This window comes from Strongylocentrotus purpuratus, unplaced genomic scaffold (assembly GCF_000002235.5).
Source record: "Strongylocentrotus purpuratus isolate Spur 01 unplaced genomic scaffold, Spur_5.0 spur5_contig_837, whole genome shotgun sequence".
Classification (NCBI taxonomy): Eukaryota; Metazoa; Echinodermata; class Echinoidea; order Camarodonta; family Strongylocentrotidae; genus Strongylocentrotus; species Strongylocentrotus purpuratus.
Genome location: NW_022145543.1, coordinates 583999 through 599106, shown reverse-complemented (window position 1 = coordinate 599106; position 15108 = coordinate 583999). Strand labels below are relative to the sequence as shown.

At 37.7% G+C, this 15108-nt stretch overlaps 1 long non-coding RNA gene across 1 annotated transcript; it reads left to right on the top strand.

Moving 5' to 3' along the window:
- Positions 1-4623: 4623 nt before the first annotated feature.
- On the top strand, positions 4624-7850 carry LOC115924242. The gene is made up of 4 exons (XR_004064229.1): positions 4624-4742; positions 5898-6043; positions 6374-6535; positions 6969-7850. It is a non-coding gene; the product is annotated as an uncharacterized LOC115924242 (long non-coding RNA).
- The last annotated feature ends 7258 nt before the right edge of the window (positions 7851-15108 follow it).

Below are 15108 nucleotides of genomic sequence, written 5' to 3'. Positions count from 1 at the left end.
ATATTCACAATTGAATGACACACGCCCTTAAAACTAAAACAACAACAACAACAACAACGGTTCTGCTTCTTTTTATGTACCAGCATTCTCCCTTCAACAAGCCAAACGATTGGCGGATCACACCTCATCTTTCAGGCTGCAATTGTCCTTGCGCAATATTGACCGCGCTAAGACCATATTGCCCTCGTCTTTCGACTCGGGGCAATATGATCTGAGCTTGGTCAATATTTCTGATATACCCCTCAAGGCCAGTCAATATTATATAATTATTACCAGCAAGTATATAAAACTCTGGCAAGACAGATGGAATAATTCTGATAGCTCTCTTAGACATATACTGCCTACAGTAAATCAACCATATGAATGTAAGTTGAACAGATTTGAAGAAAGTATATATTCTCCATAGATTAAGAATAGGAGTGATATGTTTGAACTTAGATCTCTTCAGATTGAATATACACTCGACAGGCCATTGCAATAACTGCATAGGACGTACTGAAACTGTAAACCACTTTCTCACTGAATGCCCAAAGTACAGTATTGTCAGCTGTATAGAGTAAAATGTGTATGTGTTACATGCGTACGCAGGGGGTGTTTTGGGGTAATTCTGTCCCTAAAAAAAACACGAAGTGGAGGGAAATGAGAGGGCCAAAATAAGAAAAGACAGAGAGAGGGAAAGAAGTTTCCAGAATTCCCGCTGAACTATTGAAATTAGGATTTCGATCGGGGAACTGTACATTTATCTTTGTGTTTTCTCCAAGTAATTGTATGCAGCTTGACCTTTTGTGTATTATATTCTTGAATGAATTACTATATCCATACACTTGAAGTTTTGTTCAACGGTGCTTTGCTTTTTAATTTGCTAGGGTGACTAATACGCATTTTTAACCAGGTGACTCTAGGTATATGGACTGTGCTAATATATTTGTATACAAATTTTCTCATTCCATTATGTTATAAAATTCCCCTATAATTACGTCTTTCTCTACTGACTCTACTGCAACAGTTTTTTCATCTATAACACTGGCGTAGGATCCGGGAAGTTCCTAATTAGCCCCCCCTCGGTCAAAATGGGGGGGGGGGGGGCCGGGGCGGGGATATCCTTCCGCCTTCCCCCTACTTTTTATTGCTAAAACCCCTTATTTTAAATTGTGCATTTTTATAATAAGTGTCCTTTTCCCTTTGGATATATACCCCCTTTTCTTTTTACCATAAAGTGTACTCCTAATTTAAAGCGACTAGAGCATTTTTTCAATATAACCCAAAGCTCGCTCGCTACGCTCGATCGCATTCTAAGTTAATATGATTTTGTTTCTTATTAAAGATTCTATTCAGTCTTTCATGATTAGGATTGTTTTTCCTCTTTTTAAGATATAATTTTTCACACTGCGACTTCACAAATCTTTAAATTTGGGCTCGCTCGCAAATGAATTCATCCCTAATAATCTAATCATAAAGTAGGGGTATAAGGGCCTACCAATGTCTAAAAGTTATATTTTTGCTTTGAGGTTTCGCTTTGTGAGTGCTCCTTTTTTCCATAAAGTGCCCTTTTTGTCCCCCCCCCCCCCCCCCCCCCCCACTTTGAAAGACGCTCCGCCGCCCCTGATCCAAGGGTAGATGTGATAGTTAAATCTCGCAGAACATAACGTAATCCCTCATGGCGAAACTCCTACATGTTCACAATTTCTATTTGTTTTGTTTTTTTTAATTCATGATGAAATTGAAACGTGCATATACCATTTACATATATGATTTCTATTACATAATGTCTGTCCTTTGTTCTGTAAAATGTGGAGAAAAAAACAAACTTGAAATGCAGGAAAAAGCCCAGGTTTTTTAAAGCTAGGATATCAAAATTAGTGATGTTGGAGAGCATTAACCCTTCCACACTCACACTTGTTCGGTTGCTTATACCTCGCGGGGTTCACATCATTGATGCCATCAAATTTTAAAACAACCCCCTTGAAAAAATCATGCGTACGCCACCGATGTGTTATATAATTTTGTGTTTGATCATATTACTTTTCTGCTCATTTGACTATTGTTTATATCTATTTCAAGGAGGAAAACTGCTTCTGATAAACCCTAAAAATTGTATTAATTGTATTTCATACTTAACAGGTAAAGCATGTAAAGTGAAATTATTCTTAGCACCTATTTAGTAACAAAAATGGTATATTTTATGTTTGTTTTGCAATTTCTCAATGCTAATGCCCCAGAATTGTACTGGTTGATGATGCAATTTGAATAGCTGATGAAATGTTAGAGTTTTGTTGAATAGATTTCTTCTTTCGTTTTGTAAGTTAAAATTTGATTAAAAAAAATATAATAATGGTGAAAACAGTGAGGTGATGTTCACCTTACACTGGAGGTGACATTCAAAACAGTTGGTCCCCCAAAATGAAAATAGATTTAGATGTCACCTTTAAAACTAGTGATCATGTTGTTGAATAGCACATAATTGTTCTGATGCAGGTGTTGTTGTTGTTGTTTTAGTCTTAAAGGCGTGTGTCATTCATTTATTACAGTTTGGTAGCCTTGATCCAATCCGTTACTTTTATAAGTTCAATATTTGCTCATTTAGATGAGAAAATATATCTTTTAATAAGTGATGTAAAGCAGATAGTCCATGTGACGATTTATCGTTTAATTTCATTGTGATTTGTTACTTGTATTTACACATTGTACTCGGTCGTGAATAAATTTGAAAATATTTAGTTAGATGTTGACAATGAATGTTATCATCATCTGTAGTGGTGTCATGATATTTACTTTTTATCAGGGATGCCAGTTTTCAGGCAACAGCCTGAATTCAGGGCATGGCAAGCTATTTCCAGACCATAGTTTCGGCTGTTTTGCTTACAAAATAGCTCATTCTAGGTGATTTTCAGGCCTTCTGATCAATGCTTACTGCATGGCATCCCTGTTGTTCGATTAAAAATTGTACATTATTACACTATGTATGTCTTAAATTTTATGATTATCCATGTGTTTATATATATATCTTGGTGAGAATTAACTATTTTTTAACAAGACATAATAAAGTGACAAGAAACAGACATTTTTATGATATTCTCGTTCGTGATATCTCATTTAGAAAAGTGTCTGTTGAGTTGGTTACATCTAGTCTGTTAAATTTTCGACTGGATGAGCAATGTGTTAGTCCGCTAGGCTCTCTATATTGCAAGGTGCCCAAATGAATGGAATATTTGATGTATATGATTAAGATTTAAGCAGCACACCAAGACTAAAGAATAATACTAAATATGAGTTTTTTATTTCAACACAATTAAACCTTAACACTACCAAAATAATGATTTAAACAGTAATTAAATGATAGGCCTATCTAAACTACAAAAATATTTAGTTCTGACTGAACACTTTTGCACAGTTTCATAAGCTTGTAGGTAACTAAAGATAATAATAACAATAAACAGGAGTTGTGATTTCGTATAGTTTTTTATAACTTTAATTTCAGCTAGAGAGATAATATAACAAAAAGAGATCAAGATGTGTGGTTTAAAACAATGGAATCACGTCACAAGCATTAGATGCTTCAAGATATATTGATTCGTTTCTCAAAACTATTACATAGTTGCAGCAGCATTAAATGCTGGAAAATCTTTGTTGGCGAGAAACAAAATAAAAACGACACATAACCCTTGGTTTGTGAGGATGAATTGCTAAATAACAGTACACGCGAGAGTAAACATTTTGAGAGCTATGCAAAATGAATGTTGGTGACATGCATGGATATCTGTGCAGTGTGAGTTTTCAACCCAAAGCGGTTAAAATAGCATTAAGTAACATATTTTTGTCACTGTGCATTGTAAATCTAAGGCAGTATTTACAACCTACCAGTAAGTAATTTATCAAAAATATCAACAACTGCATTCTTTTCCGAAATCTAATGTTCACCTAGAATTTTTTTTTTTTAAATTTAGAATAACCTTCAGTAATGGCAATAATGCCCCCCCCCCTCCCAGCAAACACAAAACGTTTTTAAAACGTTTACAGAACGTTCTTATCAGGTTCCGTACGTCTTCGTCCATATTAAACGTTTAAAAAACGTTTATATAACGTCTAAGTTGGGACCTTACATTCGCTGCGGAGCTAGGTCTTTTGAAGACGTTCAGAAAACGTTTTTTGGACGTTACAAATTAAACGTTCTTGGATAGGTCCTGTAAAACGTTTACAGAACGTTTTATTCAGACGTATTTTGTTGAATTTATTTTTTATGTCCAAATAAATATTTCTTAAAAAATACCAGCTGGCGAAATTAGGCCACATGCATACGCTTGGGGGGGGGGTCGAGGTGTGTCAAACTGATGCACTCCTGTGGCGTAGAGATGGAGGGAGGCACGTGCATGCCCCCAATAATTTTGAGGAAAAAAAATAGAAAACATAAGGTGACATTATTTGAAGAAAAAAGAAATACATAAGGAGTGACCCCTCCCCCTCACATAATGTTTGTGCCCCCCCCCCCCCCCCCCCCCCCCTCCCAGCCCAATCAGTCCGACCGCGCTACGTCATTTACTATGCTCCATTCAACCACGTGTATACAAAGTGCGTACGCACCGTATATAATCGTACCACTGTATAGGTCAGTGAATCGTATCCGGCGCGGCCGGTGCGGCGCGCTCGCTCCAGAGCTTGCCGCGTGTTTTAAACTGACTGCCGAGTTGATTGCTTGATGACGTGACATCGAGATTTCAAATAATCTGTTAGACTGCGACACCGAGGTAAGCGTTATTTTAACATTTTGATATCTGTAAGGAATTTAAGCTTTGTTTGATTGATTTTGAAGCATGTAAAATGAAATAAAATATTGATTATTTGCATTAAAACTAAAAGTACGGCAGACTCTATGTCGCATGTGCAGGCCGTTGAAACTTTCATTGCATTGACTGGTATGGTAATTGGGTAGGCTAGGGTATGTGCACACATAACTCCAGGAAGCTCCGATGCCGAACGGCGTCGGAGCTTCTTGGAGTTAGTGCAGTTAGTGCATACCTGAGTTAGTGCATACATAGCTGCATTACTATCCTGGCTGTGTGTATTAAAAGCTGTGCTATTGATACTCAACATTTCAAACACCACTGTACAAAACTCTTTCACTAAAAATCGGTACTTTAGTGACAATTGATGAAACCTAAATAGCAGTAATAAAATACAATTTGTTCAACTTACCGATGTTATTTTGTTAAAAAGAACAATTTAGAAATTCAAATTGTTTGTCTACTGTCAAAATTTGCTTACAGCTAGCCGCATCGGCATGATAAGTGCATTTGTGTATTATGTGTGTATCGACTATTCCTTTTGAGCAAATGCTGCCTCTTAACACGTAATGCAGTGCTAAAGGTCAATACGCATAATAGCATGGACTCTTTGCTGGAGTGGGTAGGTGCGCATGGCTCGTTACATTACATGGTAATCGGATGATTAAAACAGTTGAGTTGTTAACTTTGCTGTCTGGAAAAATCATGGAAAGTTCCCATCGGGATTTAAAATGCTATTTCGTGAAGAAAATAAGTCCCTCGACTACCAGCTCATTTCTTGACTTATTTACTATTCCCTCAATAGCATTTAAAATCCCACGGGAGTGGAACATTCCATGCTTTTCACTCCACCACCATTTAGCAACTTTATATTATCCCAACCCCGATTACAACAGGTTTGTTTTTTAGGCAATTGAAATAGCTCCCAAACCACCTTTTTTGTATGGATATTGTTTTTTAGAAATATCGAGACCTAGATCTATAGGCCTATCTTGTTCTCAATTTCGTCTCTTTAAACAAAAATCTTTTTAGTTCAGATTACACATTATTTAAAGAAATTGATTTCCAATAACGTAGATTAATAACTTAAGGATTGATTTGTTTTATTTTTACATACAGGCAACTATGTGAAAGTGCAAAAATATCGCCAGGAAGGCAGAGGACACGTCAAACCTGGTACCGGAAGATGATGCTGTGTAGAAGCGAAAGAGACGTCTTTCCCCAGAGATTTAGCAAATCTTCTAGTGATTCCGGAAGTGACGCTGGTAAGTATTTGTCTCTTGATGGTTAGTAGTGCTTGGCTCAGCCAGAGACTTATAATTTACATCTTATTTCTCGTTTTCTTCAAAATCCAACAGATGATGAAAACCTAAGATAATTTATTTGGGATAGCTAGACCTGCTTTGTGTCCCAGCCATGCAAAATGATGATTAATAGATGTGGCACCATTCCGGCAAAACTGGAAATTAATTTGTAATCTAGGCATAAATTTCGGACAAGAAGTTTGCATTACCCAAAAGTTTGTTCAGTTTATGAGAATTCTTGTCATGTCTTGATATCCCTTTTAACATCTGCAATGTGTCTCTGTTTTTCAGATCTTGAATCAGTTCGGACCCAAGAAAACAACATGTACACGGAGGAACGACTAAGGCTGTGGCAGCAGAGTTACCAATGCCGAAACTGAATGCGAAGTCCAAGTCCACATCGCATTTTTCAGTTCCAACCCACAACTCCAGCAAGGGCTCGGGCTTCGGAAAGTAACTTTTTTTCAGATAGCATTTCACAAACGAAAGTTTCTGAGGTTTTTTTTATCATCAGAACATATACTGTAGAGCGTATAAACTAACAAAACAACATTTGCCATTTGTACTAAGTTGCTATACTAAAATACTGTTGGATTGGATAAGAGAGGCAGATTATCTTGGCGTACATGTAATTTATTTCATTAACAAGGCATGGGTATAGTTTTCTTACAGAAGAGTCGCTTTTAAATCCTTACAGTTTGTATACTTTGTTGGAAGCGCTGCACAGGTGTCGTCTTTGAAGCTGGGTGATATATTCCTGAAGTGACTAAATTGGACAGCTATCAAACATATCTCGCCAAAATATCCTATTAATTTGCTGTCAAACTTTTTAATGACTTGAACTGTTATTATAATGTATTTTATGTGTCTGTTTTTTTCTTCTCAGGCAATTTTCAAGTGCAGGTACTGTGTACGCTGCAGAGGCTGGAGGAAGGGCAGCAGCAGCTGACGCAGTTGGTACAAAAACTGCTTTTGTCCAAATTGGGAGCGGCCGTTGATGTGGAAGACCTGAGGGAGCCGTTTACCGAACCAGTGAACACCAAATTTTCATTCAAGGTAGATTAAGATACCTTCATTCAGGGGCAATGCAAAAATCCTAAAACTCATATTGAGACCAAATTTGACCATTTCAGCTAATAATGGAGAAACTTTATCAGCGACATAACAGTTTTGTTGGTGCATCTTTTTGGATTGAATTGCCAACATCTTGTTGAGAATGCAAGACAAAGTTGTATAGGTCTGTAAATTTACTACTTTTTGTAAGGATGCTGAAACCGATGGCCCGAATTCACAAAGGAGGTTTGAGCTCAAACCTTGGTTTTCGTACGTCATATGACGCGTTTTACGCGTTTTTTACAAACCTGGTTTGTAAAGAACAAAAGGAGGTTTGGCGAAACAAAAGGAGGTTTGAGCTCAAACCTTGCTTTGTGAATTCGGGCCAATGTGTGTGCTGCCAAACTCTCTTATAACCTTGTCTTCCATATTCATAGACCCTTAAATTTGAGTATTCATATTTGCCTGTTAATAATTCATATCAACTAATTTCTATCAGTTTATTGTAAATAGCTTTTTGTAGATTGTTCATGTGTTTTGTGTTGATTTTATATTTGAAGTAAGATGCAAGGTCCAATGCAAGGCTTCTGGGAAATCTTGACCTGCCCACTTAATCTTTGGTCGATCAAAAGGACAATTTTGTACTCGGATTTAAAGGGGAAATCTACCCTAGAAATTTCACTGCTTCAATCAAAGGAGACAAATTTGAACAAAATTAAAAATAAGAAATGGGCAAACTCGGTAAGGAAAACAAAGTAAGGAAACTACACTTTTTTTACATTTTCTAGTAAATTACTCTCGGCTATTCAAATTGACAATGCTGATGACATCTTGAGTAGCTCTAAATTCACTTTGTACACAAAATTTCACATTTTCTAACCCCCATAGTCAAAGCATGTTGTCTAGAAAGCTATTCATCATTAGTAATCTGAACATACTCTGATTAAAAGCTGTGGAAATGTGTAACTTTAAGGAAAATTTAGAAAATATGAATGTACAAAGTTGATGGATAGCTACTCACAGTTGGTGTCATCATTGTTGCCAATTTGTAGAGCTGAAAAGAGTGTAGTTCCCTTGTGTTTTTTTGCCGTACTTTCACTTGAAATGTGACTTCTTAAAATAGTCACATTTTTATCACTTGTAGAAGTTGATGAGAAAGTAAATACATGTACTCTTTTGAATAGTTATAATTTGCACCGGATGATGAAGCTAATCCTGGGTGGAGGCAAGTTAAATCGGTTATTCACATGTATTTAATGATAATTTGTGACATTTTGTTAAAAGGTTCTGGTGAATTTATTCACATTGAATTTGATATAGTACACAAAAAATTAAATCCACTATTTGGTTTTACCAAAGATCAAGACTTATTGTAGAAAGATTTCTTAATCATTTGCTGGGGCATCTTTTTGGCATGAATTGCCAGGTTCTGTAAATAACTCAAATTGCTTTTATAAAGTGTGTTACCAAAGTTGCTATATGTGTGCTGCCAAATTATTGACACTATTCAAAGTATTCATTTTATCTTGCCTTGTATATTCATAGAGACATAGACCCGTGAATTATATGAGTATTCATATTTGCCAGTTAATGAGGCATATCTTCAACTCATCTATCATTTTCTTATGTTTTATTTGTAGATTGTTCATGTGTTATGTATCTATAGTTTTAAAGGGATAGTTTAGTATTGGTCAAACTTAACTTTAAAACCAAAACCTGCACCATCACGGTGCAAAGTAATAATTACAAACGGCCAAGTAAAGCCCCTGTTATTATCAAAATGACCTGTTACTTTCAGTTTCTGCATTTAATTTTTGTTAAAATACTAATTAAATATCTATATCCATTGCTTTTTAAAGAACTATTCAGATTTTTTTTCTTCAAAGTAGTCTTCAAGCATTTTTAATATTTTGAATAAAAATATATTTATGGATATTTCAGCCGTTTGTGAACCGATATATTGATCAAAAAACAATTTTATCTGAATATTAGAATTGTATGTTCTTTCGGGGGCACTTCGGGAAATACCAATACTCTTTTTCAAATATACATGATGTACTGTATTGCCAAGCCTTTGTACATATTTTGTAAATATGTTTGATAATAAATTCATAAAATCAATCAAATACATGTGTGACCTAGCGTTTATTAAAAATTCACTGTATATTGGACGTTCTTAAAAGGTTTTCTGAACGTTCTTAAAACGTTTCCAGGACGTTCTAGACGTTCTTAAAAGGCTTACTGAACGTTTTAAAAACGTTTCCAGGACGTTCTAGACGTTCTTAAAAGGTTTTCTAAACGTTCTCAAAACGTTTCCAGGATGTCCTGGACGTTCTTAAAAGGTTTTCTGAACGTTTTCAAAACGTTTCCAGTACATTCTACACGTTCTTAAAAGGTTCTCTTGGACATTCAAGACGTTCTTTAAACGTCCTGGAAACGTTCTAGACGTTCCTAAAAGGTTTTCCGGACGTTTTTAAGGTTCTTAAAACGTTCTTAAAACGTCCCAAACGTCCGACAGGTTTTCTGCAGGTCCTTGCACTTAAAAGCAAATCTATAAAAGGTTTTTTATTGGTTCTAAAAACGTTTAGAAAACGTTCAAAAAACGTCCATTTGGAACGTTCCAAAAAACGTTTTCAACCTACCACAAATAGACGTCTTTAGAACGTTTTCACAAAACGTTTAGGAAACCAATTTGGAACCTTTTTAGAACGTTCAGAAAACGTCCAATTGTTACTTGGGCTTCCCCTACAAAAAATGATTGTTTTACTACATTCTCACATGAGAGAACATTCTGGAAGACATGGTATTGTCTTTGTTTGGTATGGATTTTGCTTCAAGCCTACAACACTGAGTTCTGATTTCCCACAGCTTTTGAAGACACCCTATATAATATTACTCCCAATATATACCGGTAGATCATGAAGAATTTATTACATGTTAAACTATAAATTTCAGTATTAATGGCAGCACCCATATAGAACAGAATGTCCTTCAAAATGCAAAATGAATGATGGATGTCTGTGCAGTGTGAGTTTTCAACCCAAACCGGTTAAAATAGCATTAAGTAACATATTTTTGGCAGTTAACATTGTCACGAAGAATTTATTACATGTTAAACTATAAATTTCAATATTAATGGCAGCACCCATATAGAACAGAATGTGCTTCATTTCAACTTCCTAACAAGCAAGAATCAGCTAGAGTTGACAGTGTGGCATTTGTCTGGTGTTTTGATAAAGTTTTAGTATATTATACTCGTCATAATACTAGGAACATATTGAAGCTAACATCTTAAGTATTCAACAAAGGCCCTAATTCAACCAGTCCACTTTTCATTCTTGAGTTACAAAAATGGCACACAAAACATAAAATATATAAAGGGTATGAACAATTTAGTTTTAACTGTACAAAGTCGGCAACAGTTCAGCAATTACTAAAGCTATATGGTCACAAATCAGAGCAGCGACCGACCGATCAGTAGCCTGCTCGGTCGCTGCTGGAATTAAGCATCGCCCAGCAATTAGGTCAGTGCCCGGGCGGCGACTTTGCGTTTTACACCCTGGCCTGGACCTTTTCCCAATAAATTTCAAGGAACCGACTGGGAAAAGTCTATCCATGACAAGATATTGCGCGCGCACGTAGCTCTTCTGCAATGCTCAACGTACGTCCTATATGTCCAGTGTCGCGGTACGCGGTACATGTACTTTTGTATCGAGACGTACGAGTGAGAGAAAAACAACGAATAACAACAGAAGGAAATAGAGAAAAACAATAAATAATTAAAGAACAGAGAGGAAACAAAGAATGTCATAAGCAGAGAGAGAAAACAAAAACTAACTTGAAAGAAAGAGAGAAATTAGAGAAGGAATTAATCAAAGTAAGGAAAGAGAGAAACCAAATAATATTATGGTTTTTGTGGTTTAATTCCGCCTTCTTCAGGGTTTCAATTTTTGACGTGTAGCCTACTTTCAAACCATTTGCTGATTCGGACCCCCCCCCCCCCTAACACACGTGTACACATATCGACACATACACAGACTACACTCGACATAATATGTGTAATGGTAATGTAATACATAAACTGTGATTTAAATATTGCACTCGTACCATTTTCTATTATTGTGGGATCACGTCTTTCATTTTTTAAATTCATGTCATTTGTTTCTAAGACCTAATTTCTCTAATTCTCTTGACCCCTCTCCCTTCATATTTGTTTTCTAAGACCTCCCCCCCCCCTCATCTCTCTTCATATTTGTTTTCTAAGACCCATTTCTCCCCCCCCCCCCCCCATCTCTATTCATATTTGTTTTCTAAGACCTCTCTCTCTCGACCCACTCTCTCTCTCGTATGTATTTCTCAGACCCCTCTTTCTTTCTCTCTCATTAACCCCCTCTTCATATTTGTTTCTAAGGCCTCTCTCTCTCTCTTCATATTTGTTTCTAAGACCCCCCCCCCCCTCTCTTTCTCATTTCTTGATATTTGTTTCTAAGACCTCTCTCTCTCTCTAGCTCTCGATTCATGATATTTGTTTCTAAGACCCCCTCTCTTTCTCACTTCTTGAATTCATATTTGTTTCTAAGACCTCTGTCTCTCTCTCCCTTTCTCTCTTTCTCATTTTAAATTCATGATATTTGTTTATAAGACCTCTCTTTCTCTCTTTTTCCATTCATCACTTTGTCTAGTGCATACCTGCCAACATTTGAAAATGAGAATTAAGAATTTTTAGCGCGGTATGTCTTCGAAAATAAGAAATCTGTACACTTAACAGGCGTTCGCACATGCAGCGGCAGTTTTTAATCATGCAGCCCTTCAACGCACGCAATACGTGAACTCTAACATCGCGTCAAAGGATAAAACAAGCTTAATTTGGCTTAAGCAACACCAACACCAAAAAAAAAAAAAAAAAAAAAAAAAAAAAAAAAAAAAAAAAATCGAAATTTTGAGAAAAAAAACAGAATATTCCGGATTTTGGGGTCCTAAAAATCCAGAAAATGGAATATTCCGGATTATTCGGAAGGGTTGGCAGGTACGCTGAATTCAATTCGGTGTAGCGATTGTCCAACACAGCTCAGTTACGGCAACATTTGACATGCATCGATCAAACTATACACAGTACATGTACGGTACGCCTCGCCATCGCTGCCCCACTCCACTGGCACCGACTCACCTCCGGTACCGCACTGCAGCGTGCGTTCACTCTGTATACCATAGTCCCGACACACTTCTTCCAAATACTGGATTAGACAATTGAAAAGTTAGTACGGTACGGTAAACTCCATGAATCCATCAAGCAAGCGTATTCCTTGGGATTGGAAGACATTATAAGTAAAACTGACAAACTTTTTGCAAGTTTAGTAACCATTCACGATCACACGTCGAAGCTAACCCGTTCGCTCAAAATTTATCGCTGGTGAAGTGTGCATGTTCTTGTACATCGCTTGTATTGGTGTGTGTGTGTGTGTGTGTACGTGTATGGAGAGTACATGCCAGGCCAGACGCTACACACACACACACATAATGCTGATCTCTACGCTGTAGATCAGTGGCACAAATACGCTGCAAAATCGTCATTACAAGCCAAATGAGCTTCCGCGGCCATCAACACACACACAGTATACTATACGAGAGCTCTCACACAAATCGCGGCAAATGGTAATACAAGCCCAATTTGGCTTAAATTTCCAAAATGCGGAATCTCCCGCATTTTAAGGTCCTAAAATTCCAGAAAAGCGGAATATCCCGGAAAATGCGGGAGGGTTGGCAGGTATGCTAGTGTAATGTACAGACACATAACATATAAAGGAAATTATACACCAGTTTTACATGAATTCATTTGCACTTTATTTACTGCTTTACATTCATATACTTTTTTTTTCGTGACGTACGTCTGTGCATGTACGATTCGATTTGGAACTGGCGCGCCCGATCGAGGAGCGTAGACTAGACTCATTCAAGCAGTTTCATTGCTATTTACCGGGAAAATGTCCAGGCCAGGGTGTAAAACGCAAAGTCGCGCCCGGGCGGCGACCGCCCAGGCACCGAGCGTATTTTGGGCGGAGAGTGACAAAATGAGCAGACGCTGCCCAAATTTTAACTCCGCGCTAAAATTTCAGCGGCGACCGAGCGATGCCCTAAAAACGAGCGGGCTACTTTTGGGTAATGTGACCATAGCATAAACACAACCAAATGAAAATTCAGTCTCCCCCTCCCCCTCCCGCGCAAAGCGCGGAAGCTTTTAAGTTTCACAAGATTATGAGAGAAAGAAGACGATTGGCTGTACAGTTCTCGACTGTTAATCCTCGTCTGGATTCAGGTTCCTCCTCTCGCGCGGAAGCTTTTAATTTTCATTAAATCATTAGAGAAGGAAGACGATTCGTAGTACCGTTCTTGAAAATAATCCTCATCGGAATTTAGTTTTCCCCCTCCCGCGCAAAGCGCGGAAAATTTTATGATTTATTAAATTATTAGATAAATGAGACGATTCGTTGTCGAGTTCTCGACTCTTAATCCTCGTCTGAATTTAGGTTCCCCCCTCCCGTGCGAAGCGCGGAAGCTTTTAAATTTCCTTAAATCATTAGAGAAAGAAGACGATTCGTTGTACCGTTTTCGAAAATAATCCTCGTCTGAATTTAGATTCTTCCCCAACACCCTCCTCCCGCGCGTAGCGCGGACGCTTTTATGTTTCATTATTATTTTGTGAGACTGGCACGTCACTATTTGGTGTGGGGTCCAGGGGGCGGAGCCCCAAAAAATCAGGGGTTTTAGGCATTAAATTACCGTCAGATGAGCATCTAAGGGCCCGCCGTAGGGCCCTAGGTGAAATCCAGGGGGCAGAGCCCCCGGAAGCTTAGGGGTTTTAGGCATTAATCACGGTCAGATGAGCATATTTTGATGCCTCATTATTTTTCAACACTGGCATTTAACTATTCTTTCTTTCTTGCTCTCATTCTGTTTTATTTCTCTTTAATATACTTTTTCAAAAAAGTAGGGGGGGGGGGGCTCGGGGCTCCCGATCCCCGCCGTACCTCGGGCTCTGACATGTAGGAATCTACTAAAAAGTGAGGAAAAATCTCGGAAATTATGTCATTTGAGCATTATTTGTAATCCCCCGTTGTGGAATTAGAAATAAACCACGTTTGAATTTGATTTCCCCCAAGCCCCCCCCCCCCCCTATCAGTACGCCAGTATCTCCTCTTTTCCTTTTTTCTTTCCCTTTCCTACCTTCTCTCTTATTTTTTTTATTGGGGGGGGGGGGGGGGGGGGGGTCAACAGCCTGGGAGGCAAGGCCCTTTCGCCTTCCCCGATCTCCTTCTTCCCCCTTTTCTTTTCTTCTTCCTCTTCTTTCTTTCCCTTTCTCTCTTCTTTCTCTTTCCCTTCTTTTCCTTTCTTCTCTCTCTTTTTTTTTTTTTTTTTTTTTGCGGGGGGGGGGGGGGGGGGGGCCAAGGCCCGCTCGGCCCCCCCCCTGGATCCGCGCGTGGCCAGAGGGCATTAGCTCGGTGTTTAAGTATATGACCTAACCATTCTAGCTTGAAACAGGTTTCTTATACAATTACACTTGTAGATGATTTTGACATTTTTCCCCCAAGTGTATTCATGAAGAAGAGATACGAGAGCAACCACCATTTTGGCTGTATAATACGATTATTTAAGCAAAGTAGAAATATGTGGTAATGCAGAAGCGGCAAAATTTCAGTTTCCCACACACTAAAAAGTTTTAGACTGTATTTTCAAGCAGTTGATCATATCTATTTACAATGTACCAGTAATCAATTTTTTTAAATAAAAAAGGTTTTAAAAAATTCATTTAAAATGGCTAAGTACTCATAAATAGTGGTAGAAGATTCCATATGAATATAATTATTATCATGGCCTCTCAACACATATAGACAATACAAAGCAAACAGAATTGCAGCATAATCATGTTTTTGACATAATAGTTACATGAAATTAGCTGCGGCCCCTACATGAATGTT